Genomic DNA, 16908 nt, shown 5'->3' on the forward strand with positions numbered 1-16908 from the left:
TGCATACTGGGATAATGGTGGCCACTTGGGTCCCCCTCTATCTTGCCGCCCCAGTCAAAACGTACTACAGAAATACTACAGAAAAAATTCCTGCAGTTTGTAGTTTGTCGTATTTCCGGCATGTCGTAATTGTGTTGTCTTGTGTAGTATTTCTGTAGTCTGCGTTGTGTAGTGTGTAGCAGTTCTGTAGTCTGTCTTATGTAGTGTGTCGCATATCTGTAGTCTGTTTTTTGTAGTGTGTCGCATGTCTGTTGTCCTTCTGTAGTCTGTCTCCTCGTGTGTAGTATTTGTGTAGTAAGGTGCATTTCTACAGTCTGCCTCGTCAAGTAGTTGCTATTGATAAATTAACATGCAGCTGCGGAGCACCAGTCCAGCTCTGCATTCCATGCATTCTTAAGTATGGCCATGCACATCAAAAACACCTTACATGGGGCAAAACAAATTATTAGCACAATACTCCCGGCTGATGACGTTCCTTTTTCTTCTGCTTGTGCGAGTTCAGCATGCCCTAGCTGGAGAAGAGAAAGACTGTGAGACTGCATGCCCATAAGAAATATACGTAAGCATTGCAGAGCTCAAAAGTATGCAACGTGTCAACAAAATGTCACCTAGCTGTGCAGACCACTGCAGAATTCGAGAGACATCTGTTGACTGCGACAACACATTTTGCATGCACTGCATAGCTCGAATGACCAATTATGAAGAAAACCACACCATTTTTATAAGCACAATATGCTTCCTTGATAACAGATAGTGAACTCTCACCTATCCTGATCTTGTTAACTTGGCAATTTAGTCAACTTAGTGCTAGCAAAAGTGCATAGCTACAATAATGTCCAATGCTGGTTAATTGGAGGCACTTATTTGTGCACCAATTAATACAGATCTCAGACTTTCGCAACTCCTAGATTTAAGCTATGCAATGCTCGGCAGATCAGTGGTGCACGAGATGAATGAGAGGCGTTAGTTTTTTTCCTGCCTGCTGGCTTGTTTGCTAACTGCATTGCAAAAGGTGATGTTCATTTTGCTCTCCTCTCACTGGCAACATATCAGAAGAGCTCGACGAGGAAGACAATCACCACACCCATGGTGACAATCATTACCTGCTACTGTGATGCTGAACAAATAACAGCCAACCACTTAATTCTGCCTAAACTGGACAGAAGAATCAACATGACCATGAGAAGATATTTACCGCCACAGGTCAAAGCACTTCTCGCCAGGTACCCTGCCACCTTTTTGTGGCGCTTCTGCAGCTCATCGGCAGGGCAGGCCTTCACCTTGAGCTAGTGCCACAAGGAATCTGCCAAATTAGGTAATAGGTAATATCAGTGTGGTCAAATATCAATATTACAATCTGACTTGGTACAACGCTACAAACGCTCATCCATAATACTACAGTGCAGATACAACCTGCAAAGTAATATAGGAACGAAGTGAAAGCAAGAACAATGCATGCAGCATCAATGACCGATACAACTCGACTATTTACACAATTACTGTGAGGGGATGGGGAATTATAGCCATTTGGACAACATAGAATTTAATGCAATTGGAAATTGTGGCACTGTTTGCACTTTATACTACAGAAAGTAGTGCAATATGGATTGCAAGGTAAGTCTGCATCAATTATCGACATCATAAGGCTAGTTACTTCCACTGTAGGACAAAGTACTGTCCCACTGATTTTCAATTATCACTATTTTGCTTTACCTGCAGCCATCTGCCCTGCTTCAAGCATACTAACCATATCTCCCAACCAAATTCTTTTCTATTCACAGCTTACAATTTCCTCCTCTCTGAAACTGCTCTGCTACTCAAACTGACCATAAGTTTCTCTTATACCCTAATTACTCGGCTAGCTTAATCACAGTTACCGAACTTAACCATGGTTAACCACCAATCGCGGTTCGCTGCTGTTACACAGCTCACTGCCGTTCTCGGTTACAGCAGCTATTGCCCATTAAGTACAACAGCCGAAGCGACGCAGTGATTGGCAGATTGAAGCTGCATTTACAAATATCCTATTTCCGACGAGGCGCCAACAGCGTGGTCAAGCACCACACAAGGGCAGCACCTCCTCTACCACCGTAAACATCATTGCGGTGGCCCCTCCTCCCGCAAACCGTCCGCGAACAAAACAGCGTATCGCTAGTGCCAATGTCAGAAATGAAGCGAGCAAAATTTGTTGGTGTCTGGAATACTGAATAGATTACAAAAATTGAATCACTCTTGAGAATCGCTGACCAGTGGCAAATTGCTGCTAAGTGCGATAACCACGACAAGCAAGTTTCAACTCAAGCCAAGCCAGCTGCCGCCGGTGCAAATTGGGCTCAACTGCCCTGATTGTACTAGCTCTGTGATTTTTGCTTTGCAAAAGTTAACCATATCATTCTTTTACTATGGCAGATTAGGATTCATAAAGGTAGTTTCATGAGTAGACCAATTAGGAAAGCGTCGCTCAGTACCAAAGCGCCGACTGCCGCTTGTGCTTAGAAATGGTTTGGATTATGCCTGGAGAGTAGTTCAGCCCTTTTTATTTTATTTTATTTATGGCGCTGAGTTTGCCACACGGCATAAAAGGTGGTGGTAGAGTCACAGGAATGTGTGGAGTGCGGCCATGTGCAAGAACTCACATAAACTGCAGGCATAAATGTTTTTTGTTATCCATAAGTGGAAATGAGAGTCATTAGTCGGTGAAAGTCCAGCTTTTTGTAAAATGATCTTGCGTATATGCGAAGTTCTTGGGCATGTCCATATTAGATGCCAGACAGTGGTGTCGCAAGTGGGTTTTCCGCAGTGTGGGCATTTGTCGGGAACTGGAATAGTAGTACTTTGCCACTGGTGTTAGTTCAGCACTTCTGAAGCCGATTACTGCTGGAATTACCCGGCAAAGAGCTGCATTGGCATCTTCGCCACGACTTCAACAGTGTGTGGCTACAGTACATGGGTGGCTGTAGTAACTGATTAAGTAAAATGAATACGAAAAAACTTAATGTATAAGAAAAAGGTCAACACTGTTAAACTTCTGGGTCAATTGCTAGCGCATGAAAGGAGGACAATGATATGAATGACTTGAAGTGTGCTTTTCATATGACGACTCTTTTTGATAGACTTTCCGCTGCTCCAAGCACCAATTCACTCTAAAGAAGAATTACCGGCAACTATAGGGAACTAGGAATCATATTTCTAGACCTAGGTACCTGAAACTTAAGAGACAGAAATTCACCGTATAGTTCTTTGTAACATTCTCTTATAGTGCGCTGCCAAGCTTTCATCTTGGTCGATAAAAAAAGTGTCACACCTGTTTCCTCGCATAGATTCATCAATGTCATTCACAGGTTAATATACACATGAAGGCTTTTAGGAGTGCTCTTATTTTGTTCTTTTCGCTGTGTAGGAGAGGTGCATGAACACAACTGCAACGTTCTCCATGAGCGCTTAGCAAAATTTGAGCAATCTGCTATTTTTTTTATTATGCTGGAACATTTTTATTTAAATTCAAGTCATAACTGCTTATTTTGCAACCCTCATAGACAAATCCACTTTGGGGCTATAAACTCCATATACCATATGTACCATACTAAAATATACTGTTCGATCAGAGCTAGGTTTTACGTGAATATTTAATTCGTTCTGCGGGTTCCTGATGACTTTCAAAAGAAAATTTATTGATCTGAGAAATAACACTGCATAACTGCCGGGATACTAATGATGTTCACTCGCTTTATAGGACTGGTTATGAAGTCACTCATTGAAACTCGTGAAAGTGAAAACAGAAAAGCTACATCAGAAGACAGCGCCTGTTTTGGCAATATCGGGCTGGAGTGACTGCTCAAGATAACTACAGTTACCTTCGCAGCAGATTTTCTGTCCTTTTCTGTACGAACACATGGGCACTGCAGGTGAATGGGTTGTCAAGGAGTTTTGAATAAACTTCTTACGAATGGACAGTATATAAAACAAAACGTCCACAAACTGCAGGTGTTTGCTATTGCGCTCTTCGCTGTGCGGCCAAAAAGTAGGTGTGACAATTAAGGGTTGTGAACTACATGATCAAGTTGCAGTGCAGATGTGCAATGCACGTTAGCTGCAAAGGCAATTTGTCGCTGAAGGGTCTACTTGTAGTGCTCACGCTGCCCTTTGCACTCATCTTTATCAGACAGTAAGAAACATATAAAAACAGGTGCCATTTTCTTTCCTGTGCCTCGTGGTGTAACTGACCGCACCACAGCTTGCAGGAATATCCAGAACTATGCTTGAAAACAAAACAGACGGCTAGGGTTTTTGCCTACACCCCAAAAGTCACTGCTGTCACCAGTGCCACCGCATCTCCACTGATGTCACTGGCTGATGCTTGTCTATATAGTACCAAAAGTGTGAGCAAAATGGCATGTAGCTCTGCAGACCCACTGTAGAATTAGGGAGCCATCTGTTTACAAGATAGAACACATTTCGCATGCGCTGTACTACTCTAATGTTCACTTATGAAGAAAACTGCACCATTTGTTATAAGCAAAATGCACTTCCTTGAACAGCATGTGGGAAAAATGGTGCATGGTACCCAGAACAGTAGTGCAATGACGACAAACACGAAAAGAGACGCTACACAAGGACACACTACCAATTATACCACAAAACGGAACCCCAGCTTTCACTTTCACACCCAAGTACATCACACTAAAACAACTCTTCTTTCCTAATTACGCAGATATACCTGGCCAACAATAGATGTTAGTAACCCTCCCATCCAAGGTGAGGGGTGGACTTTTTTTTATTTCCCAAACTTGCCATAAGGCATACTATAGAAAATGCTTTGCATAATTTTTGAAATAAAGTTTGCGAAATAAAAAAAAAAGTTCACCCCTCACATTGTCTGCGCAAGACAGTTACAACTTCTGCCACTTAGACACACACTAAAAGATCACCACACATCTGCAGCTGCCATGAATCATGTTCACTCACAATACAGCTAAAAGGAGAGTTCAGTTCATGAGCCTTAAAAGGAAAAAAACACATCAAGGCAATCCTTCCTGCAGTCGCTGATCGTTTTGGCCAATCTGCTCAGCTGCAGTTCTTTACATAACATGATGACATTTGCTCTACTAGCTTTCTTCTGCACAAGCAGAAAATTCCTAATTCTTCCTGAAATCCTTTGCGGTCGCCTTCTCTTTATATAGGCCACCCAGGACCACTTTGAAGCCCCCTTTTTCCGTTTGAAGAAGACGAAGGTTATCATCTAAAAACATTATTTAGAGTATGTTCCTGCAGTACTAGATCCATCTTCCGAGAAGTCCTTGGGGTACAATCCAGCTCATCCAATAGTTCCCCCTGATCCACACAACCCTGGGGGCTTTGCAGTGGTTCCGGCTAGCCAATACTAACAGAAGGTGACCCAGTCAATTAAGGATTGTGTACTTGTATAGAACAAAGCTTGTAGATCAAAAGCCATCGCAGTATGTAATGAACTGCAGCTGACCAAATCAGCCAAGGTGATCAGTGATTGCAAGGGTTGCCTTGATGCATTTTTTCCCTGTTAAGACTCAAACTGGATTTGCCTTTTAGATGCATTGTGAGTGAACGCAATTTGTGGCAGCTCCAGATGTGTGGTGGTTTTTTTATTTTGTGTCTCAGTGGTGGAAGTTATGAGTTCTGTTTGGATGATGTGATGGATTTGGTCTTGTATTCGCTGCTTGGACAATACCTGGGATGTGAGGGTTGCAAACATTTACTGTTGGCCAGACATATCTGCTTAGGAAAGAAGAGGTGTGCTAATATGAAGGACTTGTGTGTAGAGACTGAAGTTGTGCTTGGGCGTTAAAGACAAAGTTTGCATTCTGTTTTGTATTACAGTTGGTAGTGTATGCCTGCGTTGTGTTTCATTCATAGTGTTTGTCTTTGTTGCACTACAGCATCCGCCTCACATTCGGGAGGTACCGGGTTCGAACCCTGGTGCCGCCGGTTACCTACCGGTTTTTAAATGGGTACAAGCTTTCCCCCGGCCTGGTGCTCGGCTCTTCTGGGGTGAAATGCTTGGGAAAAGGGGTCACGGCCCAAATAGTTGAGCCGATGTGGCAGTGATACGATCCGCCATCGGACAACAATAAGTCCGCCTTGCGCGGCAACAGCCCAATATGTGGCCCCCTTTTTTTTTCTCGCAAAGTCAGACAGGCCGGAAGATCCGGACTTGCCGTGGGAATGCAGTGATCTCTGAGAAGTGAACTTCATCAGTGACAGTGAACCTTTACGTCTTTCGACACGTTGGCTTAAAGCGTTTTGCACTTGAAACAAGGCTTTTCTGAGTTTTCGCATGTGCAGGACACGACTCGTTTTCAGTTTTCAACCCCGTGAAACACGGTAACTCGAACCACCTTTGCAGGCTGAAGTGTTCGAAACTATTTTGCCCCAGAAGGAGCGCAGCGGGGTTTGCGGAGCCTCTTCCAAGCGCACACCCCTGTGAGAGCTGGGCGCCAGGCCGGGGGACGCTTGTGCCCATTTTTACCGGTGGGTGTCCGGCGGCGGGTTTCGAACGAACCACCTCCCGCAGCCGAGACGGACGCCCTAACCACTATACTCATCATGTTAACTCAGAAAGTCAGTCAACTTGGACTCTGCATGTTTCTAGCAAAAGTGTATAAAACTCTATGGTGTTCAATAGAGACATTAAGTTCCACACCAGTCAATACAACATTGGCATTCATAAAACCTAGCTTTGAGCGGTGCAATGCTCGGCAACTCAGTGGTGCAAACGATAGACGAGAGGTGTTGGGAGCTTTTTTCCTGCCTACAGGCACATATTTTGCTGACTGCATTGCAGTAGCTAGTGTTCCTGGCTTCTTACTTGAGAAATATGAGAAATGTTTAACAGCAAAAATGATTCAACAAATGATGAGAATCATAAACTGCTACTTGTGAACAAATTATAGCAGCCAAGCACTGCTGCAACCTAGAGTAGCTCATCTGGAATGGGAGGGTGAGATCGCAATCAACCCATAAAGTTGACCCTTGGAACAGAGCGGCATCAGAGCTGCCATCCCTAAGCCGGGTAATTTGGAGGGGTTGTTAAAAAGGTCTTTACATCTGTGTCTTGTGCTTTTACACAATGCAGTAGCTTAGTACTGCATGCTGATGCATATGTGCCAGATGATAGAGGCGAAAATAAGAAATTAGTCATTTAGCAAATAGCAAAGTGCCCAGAAGAAATGAGCATGGGCAGGACATGTAGTGTGAGGAGAGGATAACCAATGGACGCTTAGCATAACAAACTGGATTCCAAGGGAAGGAAAGCTTAGCAGGGGCAGCAGAAAATTAGGTGGGTGGATGAGGCTAAGTTCGCAGGGGTCAAGTGGATGCAGCTAGCACAGGACCAGGTTAAATGGAGGAATATGGGAGAGGCCTTCGCCCTGCGGTGGGTGTAGTCAGGCTGATGATAATGATGATGAAGGTGCATGTATATGATTGACAATCTTGTCAAATGAAAATAAATATCAATGAGACAGCTGTACAGTGCAGTAGAGAACTACATTGACTGCCCAGAGAGCTAGCCTTGAAGACAGAATGTGGAGCTCGAAAGGCTGCCCACATCACCATCACACTACCTCTCAGCAGGAGTGACTTGTGGTCAGTGGGCTGCCAAAGCTCAATGAATCAGGAAAACTGCATTTGTAATAAACACTCAAACTCATTCAGTTACGCTCATTGAGTTATGTTTATTTTTCACTCCCAAGGAATAAATACTGGTGCAAAAGTGCTGAAGACCATCTAAGATTACTATAAAACCTCCAATATTTTTTTTTTGGTACAATGAGCAGAAACACACCTTTTGACTGCTTTCCTGCCTGTTGTGAGATTGCAGCATCACCCAAAGAGGCCTTGGCACTCACAGTGGTTCACTGTTATTGAAACAAAAATAACAATTAGTGTTTTGCACACACAAAGGTTCTACCCATAAAAAATTTTTTTAAATGTGCAACGACAGCACAGCACATTCTAGTACAAAAAAAATTTTTCTTTAGCTACAGTAAAAGAAAATTTTAGCAGTGAAAGAACAGCTAGCATGAACAGAACAACTTTGAAGGAAATATTTAAGATCTGTCATAACATCAATTATGATATGCTAAAAGAAGTGGCTCATGAAAGGGGTGCGTGAGGTGTGGTCCGCACAGAGTGCAGCGCTCAGAGGGTGCAGCTGGGCAGTGAGAGAAAGGAAGTGGTGGGGAGCAAAATGAATTAGTCTTAAAGCACGTATTGGTACTGCAGAGACACTGACTGGAGAATGCGACCTTCTCGTAAACTAATTGTTCTGTTTGGAGTTCTTGAAAACACAGGCCTTAGTTTATGCCAGACTCCATGCCAAATTAATGTTGAACTGGGCCTGTGCACGCGGGTGCGCCCTGAAAACACCAGCATTAATCCGATACCCATCAGAAACCCCTGCACAAAAGCATGTTAGACGACACCAGTCAGCAGCCGTACTGCCATGCCGCTTTTTCTTTATATGCAGTTCAGTCTCCTTTCCCAAGCGGGCATTGCTGGCAGTATCTCTCCGGCAGTTGTCTTGTTCATTTATCTCCTGTGCCTTTCTCGCTCCTCGATCCAGTCCCATCCGCCTCACAATTTCAAAATGCAGAAAAGCACAGAATGCCTGTTGTTCAGTGGAATGGCAAGTCAGATCATGACGTGCTGACCACAAAAAAAAATGAGAAGGAGGGCACTTTTAGAAAGGCCAGGTGCTTTAAAAGGCGAATTCAGAATGTACCCAAGGGTGCTCACATAGTGCATTATTCTCTCTGGAAAAGGCAAAGTCATTGATAAAATGAGAAATTCAACTGAAAGCATTAACAAAATTCAGCCTGGGGATGCCCCCTGTCTCCCAGCTCCAAAAGGCCATTTGGCGCTCAACATTTTCTGTTGGTATGGCACCAATGAGCATTGGTAACTTTGCAGTCTAGATGCGGAAATCAATCTGAACCTTTTCGAGGTACAAGTGGACTTCCAATACTTCTCATACTGGGCATTCACCTGTCTTAATTAAGCCGCTTAGTTAAGTCAGTGAATGTCCTCGCAACTTACACATGCTAGTGTTTCTGCCTTTTTTGGAAATATGTTCTTTTGACGTAATGTTTTAATGAATTGTCATTCCTGGGGCAATATCGCTGCGTATAAGGGTTAAAAAGAAAAAAAAATACACTTTACTTGCTCTGCATGGTTGGGTGCAAAAGCAAGCTTGACTTCAAAGGAAACCATGAGGACAGAGAAGGAAGTTACGATTTGGTGCTTAAAACATGGGGAGGGAGAAAAGGTGCTGCTCCTTTGCACCAGGTGCGGGTGACCCTAGAGACGCCAGTGCTAAAAGAAACAAATGCATTCCTGTAAAATGTACCTTTTAATTGAGAATATATTTTGAAAAATCTTCAATCATTTTGTGGAAAATTCTTTTCACCATGTCCAGAACAGCTTCTCCTGAACAAATTTACGACAGTGTATTGGTGAAACAGTAGCAACAGCCAGAAAAGTAAACTATTGCTCAAAGCAGTGAGACTGCAACTCGACACTATTACATCGCACCACTGGCTTGTGACAGTGTACTCAAGTTCCCATCTTAGCATCTTCTTTAGGGAGAAGTACACGTGCCCTCATAACCCCGTGTACATTCCCCCTTCCTCGTAACCTAACGAGATTAGAGGAGGTTTCCCTTAGAAGGATAAGAGCTGGGGCGGCCCTTACCCCGTCGGTAAAATGCCGATGGCAATCTCACGCAGACATCGGACCAACCACATGCCCGAAGTGTTCGACACCAGCTGAAGAAGTGAGCATTCGCCACCTGCTGTGGACTTGTGCAGGGACAAAGGCATCAAGGACACAGATTCTGCGGGAAGTGGGACTAACAACAAGGGAAGAGGACTTCTCTAAATGGCTCACCGACAACAATAAGAGCGGGCGCCTGCTCCGGTTCCTTACGGAAAATATTTTACATCAGTTTCTATAATATGCCTTATGGCAAGCCTTCGATAAAAAAAAAGTGATGACAAACTTCACCTTCCCTCTCAAGGCCGCCTGCCAAGCTTGATAAATTTCTAGTGTGCTATCCAGCTGTCCTGATGTTGATGGTCATGACATAGAAGAGCGCACACTAACAGTGAGAAAGCGCATCGTGCTGTCGCAGAGCTATCGGACGGCCGAAATTAAGTGATGTTTTTCCTGTTTATTTTTTTTTTAATACCATGAAGTTATTTGTCAGCAAGTCAGAACTTCTTTCACTACAAACTTGTTTCCAAAGAGCTGAGAAACAAGGCACGTTGCCGGGGTGTTGCCTCGGGCAACGAAAATTAAATGCACACAGCGTGTGTCAGCATTATTTGACTTTTTCGCCAGCTGAGCAAAACTTCGGCAACAACACACCACCACAGCATGCACATGGTAGAACAAATGGTAGCGTAACTCCCATAGAAGCCTGCGTGTCGACTCTGAGCGAGGCTTTAGTTTCCCGGTGCCCCCTGCGAACTGTGAGGCAAAACAAACACGTGACGTTGCTTGTGACGTCACAGTGACGCACTTTTGGCGGGGAATTTGATTGTCTTTTTACTTATGAACGAAAAACAAGGCCAAACACGACGGAGGCAGAACAATACTCGGATAAGGCAGAAAAATGGACACCGTAACTGTTCAGCCAACTTTACTTGACATGGATTTCTACTGTCAAGTTTTACGTTAACTGAAATGTTACGGCATATTAAACCACCTTATCATAGCATCATTCTGCCTTCGTCGTCATTAGCCTAGTCTTTCGTTGCGCACATGTAAACGCATTCTGGGGCTTATTTCTTCGGGCACGTTTGTGAACAAGGGCCTTCAAGTGAATTCGGCAAGCACATGGATAGAATCACATGGCTTGAGGCATTTCAATAAGGGCATAAATGAGTGAAGCTGTGCTGCATAGAAAGCCAGCCTTTATATAATTCACGATTACTTTCATAGACGCTTCATGACAATGAAATCTTTAAGTATAGGAAAGCGACCACCGCTCATTCGTCACGTCTTCATGAAATCCTCCTGATAACAAAATGACCTGAGCGTAGGGCTCCAAACGAGACGCGGTGAGATTATAAAAGGGTAAAAAATCTTGCTAACAAACAAAGTACATATCAGTGTCAAGTTCAGTTCAGTTCAGTCGTGTCTGACTCTTCGTGACCCTATGGACCATGTCACACCACGCATCAGTGTCAAAGAACAACACAAACAAACGAACGGAATAACTAACGCTAGCGCTAGAACGCCAACCTGTAGAGCTTAGGTAAGCAATTCAAACTGGCATTGCTAGTATTTAGAAGTTAATGCGTCTGAGAAGTGAAAATATCTACGATATAGCTTCGCTCCAATAAATCTCGCCCTGTTCATGATTCCATTATTTTACTCGCGCTTCATTTGTCACTGAGAGGAGTCAATGTGAGGCTACACATTTACAACGTAAGCATTTAACATGTTCATGTGAAAGATCCAATTGACAATAGGAACATCACTGTAATAACAGCTAAACCACGTTCAGCGAACGTTGGTGCGGTAATATGACGCAGTAAGCAAAACACGCAGCAAAGAAAGCGGAACGGAAAGCTTTCAGCAATGCGACACGCGTCTTGGGGGCAATAAAATCTCACCTTCACTGCTCAATTAAAACATGCAGCGATATGCCGCTCATGCAGACGTCTAACCGTAAAACAAGCCACCACTTTTGCGACGTGCCTGGGAGGCCGAGCCGAGCCGCCGAGCAGTGACACAGCATTGTCCCATTGTCCGGAAATGCGCACATGCAGCTGCAATCAGTTTCTCATCGAGCACAGACAGTCTTAGCCTTGCTGTAAAGCTCTACCAAAACCAGCAGAATGAAATACTGACTGTTTGTTACAGATAACCCACTCTGTACGCAGCACGCAACAATGAACGTTGAACCGGGGCCGATGACGCACCCATTCCGCGGATGAAAAAAGCTTTGGTCTGAGCCATATCTGAGCTTTGGGTAACTACGCAGCGGATAATAAGTGGGCGAGAGAGGCCGCCAGAAACAAGTTAAAATATTATTAAAAATGTGACACGTTTTTTTCTTACGCAAGAAACAAAAACTGCATTCATTCCTGAGCGCGAATATTATGTTTACTGTCTAGTTCTTTGGAGTTCTGGCATGGTTCTGGCACATCGTATTTTCTGTGCGCTAGTGATTTGCCTCACAGTTCGCAGGAGCCCTTATCATCGAGTTGATGCCGTTGGCAGTAGGCAGCTGGACGCGTTTTCTTCCAAGTTGCGCGACCAGTTGTACATAGACCTTGGCATGCACTTAAAGGTAACTGACTGTTTTTTAACAGTTTCCATGCATCAAGACAGCACTTAAAGAAAACTCTTCTTGATCGCTTTGTTGCATGCCGTAGTATGGCGCCTTGCAAGCAGTCAGACAGGCTGCCAATGAAACCAGCTGTGCTGGTGCTGCATGTTTCCCTTTCTCCTCCATGCACAGTATTTGACCCCAGAAATGAGCACGCAGGCAGTATGTTACTATACGAGTCGCTATGCTTGAAGAGCAGTAAGGGAGCATTGTCAGCTTTTTTTTTTTCAGTGAGACAAGGAGCTCGCCAAGTGTTCCCGTAGAAATTTCCACTGTGTAGCGAGGTGACAGGTACATATTTCAGACAGTTATTGTTAAAGTGGCGAGATGGTTGCCAAAGCTATGCAAATGTGCTGTTGCCAGACAAAGGTTGACCAAATGTTTCTGCAGTGTGAACCAGGCATAACAGTTTACTTAGTGTGACAATATGCTTCTAACAAAAACAATGACTTGTTTCATCAGACTTGGCACTGAGTCTGATGGTAACTTTTTACTGGACTAAGGATACTCTTATAACAGATAAGATTCTCTATCTGGTTTCATCCAAAAACTTTATAACTTACCATACGAGATCTAAATGCTCCTAAAAATATGCCACGGCACCTAATTTAAACAGTGCTAAGAGGACTCACTGAACAGAATATCGAGCCCATTTGCAGAGGCAATAATAAAGACAGTATCCAAAAAGAAGTAGCACTGCAGCAAAGCACGCCATCTCTTGCTGTACAGGGTTGAAGTGCACATTACGGTAGCCACCGATGCTGCATCTCGGGTAGTTTTCCAGCATACCTGGCCGCAGTCTCGTTCTTTCAGCAGTTTGATAGATCACGGCCGTCCCACTGCTTTGCCACAGTGCAATATGCACTCCTCTTCATTACAACCATGAACAGCAGAGCTGCCAAATGCCACACTAGAAACTTGTCTGGCAATCACCCATGCAAGAGTGAGAGCGAAATTTTTCATAACTCATGGCACTTTGGCCACAAGCAAGCGGCACTAAACAACAGTGTAGCCCTACTGATGCTCTGTGGCAATGAGTGGTGGCCAATTTAGTTTTTTAGCTGACAATACATACCATATACTAGATAGTATGTACAAGGCTGAAGCATTCATGTTCTTATGATTTTAGCAAGATTCATAAAAATTCTGTGCCTGTGAGAACATGCAAATATCTGAAAAGCATAAACATTTCTTACCTGATGGCTGTGGCAGAGGTAGAAGTGGTGCAGTGCTGCTGTGGGACCTATGTACTAGCTGAAGGTTGGTTCGGGACTGAAAGTTAAAGAAATACAGCGAATTGTTTAATTTCTAACAGATATCTCTGACACTTTCGAAATTTTGTCACACTCTACAACTAATATTTATGCAACTCAAGCGGGGAGGAAGTAAAAAACTCCCCTCATCTTAAGTTTTTTTTTATTTCTCAAGACCACTGGTACTATTTTACCCTCCACCTCTTTAAAAGGACACTTCAGAGACACTGACAAATGAGTTTTAAAGGACACTGAAAAGTCAGGTTACACTAGCATGGCCCTAAAGCCACTACGCTAGTCTTAGTGGTTATTCATTTACTTTTATTTACAGCTTATAGTACATACCACTCTGTTTAGCATGCAGTCGGTTCATGCATTTGAATCCTTAGATTTACAGCAGGAAGGTACTTCACAAACGTTATGCATATTTGTGAAGAACATGAGAATATCTGTAAAAGCAAAAACTCACACCTGGTGGCTACAGTGGAAGTATGACCAGTGCAGTGCTGCTGGGGGAACTATGGCTTGTATCAGCTAAGGCTGGCTTGGGACTGAAAGTTAAAGGAGCACATAAGATGGTTTCATTTCCAGCAACTACCTCTGAAACAGCATTCTAAATTATTCACTCTTTTGCAACTTAGGTGTATGCTATTTGGCTTCTTACATTTGCTTTTTAATTCCCATGGCTTGAGTACTTGCAATTTTTGAAAACCACTGGGACAATTTTACACTCCTCCAAAGTAAGCGGGCACCTTAGAGGGACTGAAAACTAAATTGAAAAGGGCACTGAAAGGAAATGGTGAGTCAGGTTGCACTGATTGCCATACATCAGATGACAGCAATTATGCTCTGTACCAAATATTTGCTTTTATAACCAAGATATTTGTATTAAGGAAAAAACCTGCAGCCCCATTAGAGGCACATTTCTCAAAGCGGTCATGAATGAAATAAATGTGATAGCTCGCAAGGAACAACTTTAGCTTGTCAGTGTGAAACAGCTATTGCGATATGAGGACAGTAGAGTGGCAAATCAAGAAAAGAATTCAGTTTGCACCTCTGCACCTTGTTAAAACAAGTAAAGCAGTGGCACTTCTCTGCTGCTTAGCAGTTACACAAGAGCTTGCTTTCTGCAGATTAGTTACCCTAACAATCGTATGAAAGCATTGTCAGGCAAAAGGCCAGTCAATTGCTAAACAACATATTGAAAGCATCGTTGCAAGGCAAAAGGCCAGTCAATTGCTAAAAAAAAAATTATTGAAAGCATCATTGTCAGGCAAAAGGCTAGTCAGTTGCTTGAAAAGAATTGTCAGGCGAAAAGCCAGTCAATTGATAAAAAAAATTAATGAAAGAATCGTTTCGCGTCGGCGCTGGTATGCGTGCCGCTACAGGGATTCTACCTCCAAAACCTCGCCGCACGCTCATCGGACCATCAAGACAATTTGCACTGCAGCCCCGTGAGACAGTGCAGCCAGAGCTCGTGCTTCTATAGGGCGTAGGGGCGATCTTTCCTCTCTCTTGCGTGCACTCCCTGCTTCTGCACTCCACTTGCGGTTCTTTGACTCTGTGAAACTAAATAGGCTATGAAACTCGCTGCAAAACCCAGTAGAACTGCGTCTAGCCAGACCACAGCTATCGCGCAACCCTTCTTTGTGTGTAAGGGGGGGGGGGGGGGCATCGCGGACTCAGCAAATAGCTTGGTATTGCGCACTTTGTCTCATGATTTGTTTTTCACAAAAGGGGGGGAGGGGGTTGTTTATATTGCACACAATTTGTCCCGTAGTTGCCCATGATTTTTTTTTTCAGAGGTATCGCGCGAACGGGCCCCACAAATCTCTAGATGGACCCTTGGGGTCCGCAGAGTTTATATTGCACACTTTGTGCCGTAGTTACGCATGATGTTTTTTTTTTTTTTTACAGCTATCGCGCGAACGAACCCCGCAAATCTCTAGATGAACCCTTGGGTCCGCAGTGTTTTTATTGCACACTTTGTGGTGTAGTTACGCATGATTTTTTTTTTTTCTTACAGCTATCGCGCGAACGAACCCCGCAAATCTCTTAATGGACTCTTGGGGTCCGCGGTGTTTATATTGCACACTTTGTCCTGTAAGTTAGTCATGAATTTTTTTTATCCGCGCAAGTCGTGGAATATGTGTCTGCATATTTACTTGCACTGATTTTCAAACCTCAAATATAAATAACTGAATTCACAATGGTGACATGTCTAAATAAGAGCCGCTTGAATGCATAAAGAAGTGGAGAAAGGCTTACCTGTCGATGTACTACTCACCCCTGCCTCCGACCGCATACCGAGACGATATAGAAACACTCGAGACGACGACGGATCCACCGCTGTTAGTTAACGACGCTCGCTGGGACTAGGAAAGAAGCTGATGCCGACTTGACACGCAGGTTGAACTAAAATACGGCAGAGAACACAAAACGCGACCTAGCCCACCGAGACCCAACCAAGCGAACGGCCATTTGCAAACAGCTGCGTAGTACGGTAACTGTGGAGCAGTGACTCGTGAGAAGGCGCAGACGATATATGTAAATACAAACGCGCCAATAAATATTTGAGGCTATTTTAATATTAAAACAACAATTAAACCGGTTTTTGAAAGGTTTTTGAGAGCCAAAATGAAGCTTTAGTTTTCTTTAACTGTTAACCAATGGTAAGCATTGGCAGCCCTTCCGCGGGAAGTTTGAAATTGTGGATTGTTGCAGTATGCGTGCTTTTGTCCGCATAAATTAGCACAATGGTATCCTGGCGAGTACTGCCCATCATGTTCCCTTCGCGGAGATCAGAGGGCAGACCTATAGTACATTTTGTTTAAATGTGAAACCTTGAAACCCCCGGAGGGCCTGTAGATTACCGATTCGGAACAGTGAGAGGCTGCATTGCTTAGCTCTGATCCAGGCCGGCAACACGCCATCACGGCCTGGGCCAAGGAGGTCGCCGAGAGCCATCGAACAACGATCACCCCCTAGGCGGCTTGAGGGGAAGCGTCCTCTCACGAAGAAAAAAACACACCAAATTCTCCTCAATAAAGTTTTCTCCTCCGAGTTTGGGAACGGCGGTAAATGTAATGGTTATGTTATCCTGGGTACACTGCGGTAAGTTAGTTTTGAATGTATAATGACCGTCTCAGTCCGACAGCGCCTGTTCGGCGAGACTCAGTTAAATGTTTTTGTGAAACAAGTCTCTTGCGCGACACATATTATCAGCGAAAAAAATGCGTCCCGCGACAAACATCTCTCGAAAGAAATGCGGCGCGCGACATA

The 16908-nt window shown here is 43.9% G+C and overlaps 1 long non-coding RNA gene across 1 annotated transcript; it reads right to left on the bottom strand.

The window, feature by feature from the left end:
* Nucleotides 1-308: 308 nt before the first annotated feature.
* On the bottom strand, nt 309-16172 carry LOC146188619 (uncharacterized). Its single transcript, XR_014707567.1, has 6 exons — nt 15914-16172; nt 14098-14177; nt 13570-13645; nt 7820-7892; nt 1196-1303; nt 309-512 (listed from the first exon to the last, which is right to left on the bottom strand). It is a non-coding gene; the product is annotated as an uncharacterized LOC146188619 (long non-coding RNA).
* Between the last annotated feature and the right edge of the window lie 736 nt (nt 16173-16908).

This window comes from Amblyomma maculatum, chromosome 5, assembly GCF_055883805.1.
Source record: "Amblyomma maculatum isolate TAMU_Amacu chromosome 5, ASM5588380v1, whole genome shotgun sequence".
Lineage (NCBI taxonomy): Eukaryota > Metazoa > Arthropoda > Arachnida > Ixodida > Ixodidae > Amblyomma > Amblyomma maculatum.